A 7,297-nucleotide genomic window follows, 5' to 3' on the forward strand; every position below is an offset into this window, starting at 1 on the left:
TTTCCTTCCAGCCACTGCTGGAAGGCTAGTAGGGCAAGATACACTGCTCTGATTTCCAGAACATTGATCTGCAGGGTGGACTCCTGCTGAGTCCACGTCCCTTGAGCCCTGTGGTGGAGAAAAACTGCTCCCCACCCTGACAGACTCGCATCTGTCGTGACCACTGCCCAGGATGGTGGTAGGAAGGATCTTCCCTGAGACAAAGAGGTGGGAAGAAGCCACCACTGTAGAGAGTCCTTGGCCGTCTGGGAAAGGGAGACTTTCCTGTCTAGGGACGTTGACCTCCCGTCCCATTGGCGGAGAATGTCCCATTGAAGTGGACGCAGATGAAACTGCGCAAAGGGGACTGCCTCCATGGCTGCCACCATCTTCCCTAGGACGTGCATGAGGCGCCTTAAGGAGTGCGACTGGCCTTGAAGGAGAGACTGCACTCCTGTCTGTAGGGAACGCTGCTTGTTCAGCGGAAGCTTCACTATCGCTGACAGAGTATGAAACTCCATGCCAAGATACGTTAGTGATTGGGTCGGTGACAGATTTGACTTGGCAAAATTGATGATCCACCCGAAAGTCTGGAGAGTATCCAGCGTAATATTCAGGCTGAGTTGGCATGCCTCGAAAGAGGGTGCCTTGACTAGTAGATCGTCCAGGTAAGGGATCACCGAGTGTCCCTGGGAGTGCAAGACTGCTACCACTGCCGCCATGACCTTGGTGAAAACCCGTGGGGCTGTCGCCAGACCGAATGGCAAAGCTACGAACTGCAGATGGTCGTTTCCTATCACAAAACGTAGAAAACGTTGGTGCTCCGTAGCAATTGGCACGTGGAGATAGGCATCTTTGATGTCTATTGAGGCGAGGAAGTCTCCTTGAGACATCGAGGCAATGACGGAGCGGAGGGATTCCATCCGGAACCGCCTTGCGTTCACATGCTTGTTGAGCAGTTTTAGGTCCAGAACAGGACGGAAGGAGCCGTCCTTTTTTGGAACCACAAAGAGATGGGAGTAAAATCCTTGCCCTCGTTCCTGAGGGGGGACCGGGATCACCACTCCTTCTGCTCTTAGAGAGTCCACCGCCTGCAGCAGGGCATCTGCTCGGTCGTGGTGTGGGGAGGTTCTGAAGAACCGAGGTGGAGGCCGAGAACTGAACTCGATTCTGTACCCGCGAGACAAAATGTCTGTTACCCACCGGTCCTTGACCTGTGACAGCCAAATGTCGCAGAAGCGGGAGAGCCTGCCACCGACCGAGGATGCGGAGGGAGGAGGCTGAAAGTCATGAGGTAGCCGCTTTGGAAGCGGTTCCTCCATTTGATTTCCTGGGGCGTGAGTGAGCCCGCCAGGAATCTGAGTTCCTTTGCTCCTTTTGAGTCCCTTTGGAAGAGGAAAATTGGGCCTTGCCCGAGCCTCGAAAGGACCGAAACCTCGACTGCCACTTTTTCTGCTGAGGTTTGCTTGTTCTGGGCTGTGGTAAGGAAGAGTCCTTACCCTTGGACTGTTTAATGATTTCAGCCAATGGCTCACCAAACAGTCTGTCTCTAGATAATGGTAAGCTGGTTAAGCATTTTTTGGAACCAGCATCTGCTTTCCAGTCCTTTAACCACAAGGCTCTGCGCAAAACCACAGAGTTGGCGGACGCCATAGAGGTACGGCTTGTAGACTCTAGGACAGCATTGATAGCATAGGTAGCAAACGCAGACATTTGCGAAGTTAGGGACGCCACCTGCGGCACTGCTGGATGTATGATAGCATCCACCTGTGCTAAACCAGCTGAAATAGCTTGGAGTGCCCACACGGCCGCGAATGCTGGAGCAAACGACGCGCCGATAGCTTCATAGACAGATTTCAACCAGAGGTCCATCTGTCTGTCGTTGGCATCTTTAAGTGAAGCGCCATCCTCTACTGCGACTATAGATCTAGCTGCAAGCTTGGAAATTGGGGGATCCACCTTAGGACAGTGGGTCCAGCGTTTGGCCACGTCAGGGGGAAAAGGATAACGGGTATCCTTAGAACGTTTAGAGAAACGCTTATGTGGATGAGCGTCGTGCTTCTGGATTGATTCTCTGAAGTCAGAGTGGTCCAAAAAAGCACTTAATTTACGCTTAGGATATAGGAACCGAAACTTCTCCTGCTGTGCAGCTGCCTCCTCTGCTGAAGGAGCTGGGGGAGAAAAATCCAAGAGTCTATTGATGGCCGCTATAAGGTCATCAACCATGGCGTCACCATTAGGGGCATCCAGATTGAGAGGGGTTTCAGGGTTAGAATCCTGATCACCATCCTCAGACTCCTCACAGAGAGACTCTCCTCGCTGAGACCCTGAGCAGTGCGATGACGTCGAGGGTCTTTCCCAGCGAGCTCGCTTAGACTGCCTGGGGCTGTCATCTGAGTCAGAGACTTCAGCCTGCGATGCCTGGGACTCCCTGGAAGTACGGATTAGTTCCAACTGAGGGGGACCTGGGGGCAAAGGCATAGCCGTGTCCATGGTCTGCATAACTGGCCTGGTCTGCAAGGCCTCAAGGATTTTTGTCATAGTCACAGACATCTTATCCGCAAACACTGCAAAGTCTGTCCCGCACGCCAAAAGTCCCCTAGTCCGGGTCTCCCAGAGCCTGCGTCCTTCCTCCAGCCAGACCGCATGTAATGGCTGCCGGCGTCCTGAGGGGATGGGGCGGGCCCTGGGCGTTCCCTGACCAAGAGCGGGAAGCCTGCTTCCCTCTGTGCCTAGTGAGAGGGCTGGAGCATGTAAATAAGGCTCCAGCCCTCGGCGCTGCTCGTGCAACAGCGCCCTTCCCCTACCCTGAGTGACAGGGTGGGGGCGGGAACGAAGCGGCACTAGGCCGCAGAAGCCGGGGACTGGATTTTACAAGCGCCGCCGCCGTAAAAGCGCGGTCGGCGCCTAATCCCCGGCGAACTACAAGTCCCAGCCGCGCCGCCGCTCCCGGAGCGTCCGGCGCGGTAGTTCCCAATACACAAAGTCACTCAGCATAGCTGCAGTGACTGTAACCCTTTACTGTCCCCGGCGCACTAGCACTCCCAGCAAGTCTGGAGTGTGCTGTGCCTGTGTGTACGGGGACACAGAGTACCTGTAATGATGCAGGGCCATGTCCCTGAACGGTACTCCCGCTCCAAATCCAGCAGGTTCAAATGGGTCTGTGGATGGAGCCCGGCGTCAGAGCTTTGAGGCCGGCAGGATCCCACTTCCACAGAGCCCCTCAGGGGGATGTGGAAGGAAAACAGCATGTGGGGCTCCAGCCCCTGTACCAGCAATAGGTACCTCAACCTTACAACACCATCAACGGGTGAGAAGGGAGCATGCTGGGGGCCCTATATGGGCCCTCTTTTCTTCCATCCGAAATAGTCAGCAGCTACTGCTGACTAAAATCTGTGGAGCTTATGCGTGGATGTATGACCTCCTTCGCACAAAGCTTGAAAACTGAATTGCCCGTGATCCCACGGGGGGTGTATAGCCAGAAGGGGAGGGGCCTTACACTTTTAAGTGTAATTGCTTTGTGTGGCCTCCGGAGGCAGTAGCTATACACCCAATCGTCTGGGTCTCCCAATAGAGCGCCGAAGAAAACCGCTTTTGTTACACCGGAGGGTCTCTTCCACTATCTTGTCTTGCCTTTTGGGTTACATGGCGCTCCGGCCACGTTCCAGAGGTTGATGGACTTAGTGCTGGAACCCCACCAGGCGTATGCATCAGCGTACCTTGATGACATCATTATTTACAGCTCCGATTGGCAGACCCACTTGGAACAGGTACAAGCGGTGGTGGACGCGCTTCGAACAGCCGGATTGACAGCCAATCCCAAGAAATGTGCGTTGGGACTCACGGAGGCCCGCTACTTGGGCTACGTGATAGGCCAAGGAGTGATTAAGCCCCAAATTAACAAGGTTGAGGCGATCCAGAAGTGGCCTAGACCCCTGACCACGAAGCAGGTTAGGGCCTTCCTGGGTATCGTGGGGTACTACAGGAGGTTTGTAAAGGATTTTGCGGGACTATCAGCCCCCTTGACGGACCTTCTCAAAGGCAAGAAGTCCGTCATGGTGCGCTGGACTCCGCAGGCCGAAGACTCCTTCCGGGCCCTGAAGGGGGTCCTGTGCGGACAGCCCGTTCTCGTACACCCTGATTTCCGGAAGGAGTTCATAGTACAGACTGACGCCTCAGAGGTCGGCCTGGGGGCAGTATTGTCTCAGGTGGTTCAGGGGGAGGAACACCCCGTCACCTTCTTAAGTAGGAAGCTCACCCCTCCCGAGCGGAATTATAGCGTAGTGGAGAAGGAGTGCCTGGCGATCAAGTGGGCCTTGGAGTCCCTACGCTATTACCTGCTGGGACGGCAGTTTCGCTTGGTGACGGATCACTCTCCACTGGTCTGGATGAGGTCCGCCAAGGAACGAAATGCCCGGGTTACCCGGTGGTTCCTTTCTCTGCAGAACTTCCGGTTTACGGTTGAACATAGGGCCGGTGGGTTGCAGGGCAACGCCGATGCCTTGTCCCGCGGCCCGTGTTTGATGGCGGGAGTTCAACCCCGCACGCTTGAACTGAGGGGGGGGGGTATGTGAGACTGTGACCGGGGTTATCTATGACGGCCGGTATGTCTCGCCCCGGTTGTGCTCACTCCATGATAGAAAGTAAATCCACTCTAGGGTTAATGCTGTTTCCCTACAGGCTGAAGGAAGGGTTAAATGGAAAGAGGAATGAGGGCAGGTGTGCCGGGTGTGGGGGAGTGAACAGAACTCCCTGAGTTATCTGCTGGAGAGGCACATGTATATTGTGGTGGACTTTTGTTTGGACATTAAACCGTGTGCTGTGAACCTTAATGCCTGGATCCCGTGTCTTCTGCTGCGCAGCTGACCGCGCTACCTCACAATATATATATATATATATATATATATATATATATATATATACATACACACACACACCACCAGACTTACCAGACTTGTCGTGAACGACTTCAGGAAGATCTCCACAAGAAGGAAGTCGGATAACCTTACTTATAGACAACGGCAAGCTCTGGAAGAATTAAAATCATATAAAGTTGTCGTCATCAAGGCGACGGACAAGGTGGGCTACATGGTGATCTGGGCTATTGAAAAATATGAGGAAGAGGCCTTGAAACAGCTGAGGGACAGGGACACTTATACTAAGCTTTCACATAGTCCTTTGTCTACTTTCACCAAAGAGCTGGCACAAATACTGGAGGCGGCACTTGAGAAAGGTATTATTACCAAAAAGATGATGGAGGGCCTCCTTAATACATCCTTAAAACTACCTACAGTATATTTTCTACCCAAAATCCACAAAGATGGTGTCAATTCTCCGGGGCGGCCGATTGTGTCTGGCATAGAGGGGTTATGAGAACCAATTTGTAAATTAATTAATCATTATTTAAAACCTATTGTTGAGACACTGCCCTCTTTTATCAAGGACACCACGGACGTCCTGAAAAGGATTGATGGCATTTTTGTGGAGGAGGATGTCCTCATAGTCACAGCAGATATCGAGAGTTTATACGCCAGTATTGGACATGAGGATGGTCTGGCACCGGTCCGCTTTTTTCTCGGAATGGACAGTCGGTGTGGCAGGATGGGGGATTTAATTCCTGAGTTGCTCCACTTTGCCCTTACTCAAAATTGATCTTTGAACAGAAATAAATTATCTTTAGAGGCGGGGCACTGCGATAGGCGCAACCTGTGCGCCTTCGTACGCCAACCTCTTCCTGGGTTTCTTGGAGAGGTTGGTATTTGGTGACGGGGGCTCCAGGGCTAGCGCCCATGTGCAGTGCTGGCTAAGATATAGTGATGACGTTTTAATTTTTTGGCAGGGCACTATGGAGCAACTTGAGTCTTTTATTGGGCAGCTTAACTGTAATGACCTTAATATCAAGCTCACTTACAAGCATAGCAGCAGTTGCATTGACTTTTTAGATATCAGGATTGAGGTGGGAATGGATCGCCTTATTCAAACTGATGTTTTCCTTAAGGACACCTCTGTCAACGCTCTACTGCATCCATCATCTGCTCATACTCCCTCTACTATCCGACCCATAAAGACTGAACAATTTCTGAGGATGAAGCGGATTTGCTCGTCAGACCAAACGTTTGAGGCTCAATCTCGTGATCTCAGACGTCGCTTCCATGATCTTGGCTACAGCACTAGAGACATTAAAAGGGGCTATGTGAGAGCTAAGAGGACACCTAGACCTCAGCTCCTCTCTTATACCTCCAAAAAGGAAGCCTGGAGCCTGAACTTAGGTTCATCGGGACATTTAATCATGAGTGGGGTGCCATGAGGGACGTCTTGAAGAACCATTGGCCTATATTATTATCTGATCCTATTTTGTCAGGCGTTCTGACTAACACCCCACTCATGATGGCACAACGTTCCTGGAACCTGAAAGACATTCTGGTGAACAGTCACTACGTCCCTCCTGTCCAGAATCCATTTAATACTGGTGCCCCTTTGACAGGTTATTACAAATGCGGACATTGTTTAGCCTGTAAAAATATAATCCGGACCAAGACCTTCTCTTCTTCGGATGGAATGAGACGCTTTGGAATAAGGAGGTATATCACGTGTGGTACTAGACATGTGGTATATTATGCCACGTGTCCGTGCTTCTTGATCTATATCTATGTTGGGCTCACTTCCCGTGCATGATATCGAGGTAGCTAGGTCTGCAGAAGATAACACCTTTTTAAAGACCATTCCTCAACATTTCAAGCGTCTCATTCCTGCGATTCCACTAAATTGGAGATAAGGGGCATCGATGTGATAAGTGGTGGATCCAGAGGCGGTGACCTCAAGAAGAAGTTGGCTCAATGCGAGGCCCGATGGATCCTACGATACATTGGTCCCTAGGGACTGAAAGAAACTATTAGTTTTGTACCGTTTTTGTGAGAGCTGCCTATCATCACCAATATTCCATTTTATATATATATATATATATATATATATATATATATTATATATATATAAAGTAAAAATAACATTAAAAACGATAGAGAGATATATATATATATATATCTATCTATCTATCATTTTTGATGTTAATTTAACTTTCCCTCTTTGTGTTTCTCCTCGTTGACATATGCGTATTCTTGCTGACTGCACTAAAATTGATATATCTTCTTTGTACCCCTGTTTCATCATATTTAGACTTGGATTGTATACTATTCCTTCTGCCACAGACTCTGTGTTCTGGAAATAATCCACTGGATGACCCCATTATTTATATCAAGATGAAAAAATATCCATCTTATGCTTGCGTTTTTGTTGAGTGATAATGAATTATTTCTGTATA

This window comes from Anomaloglossus baeobatrachus, unplaced genomic scaffold, assembly GCF_048569485.1.
Source record: "Anomaloglossus baeobatrachus isolate aAnoBae1 unplaced genomic scaffold, aAnoBae1.hap1 Scaffold_133, whole genome shotgun sequence".
Lineage (NCBI taxonomy): Eukaryota > Metazoa > Chordata > Amphibia > Anura > Aromobatidae > Anomaloglossus > Anomaloglossus baeobatrachus.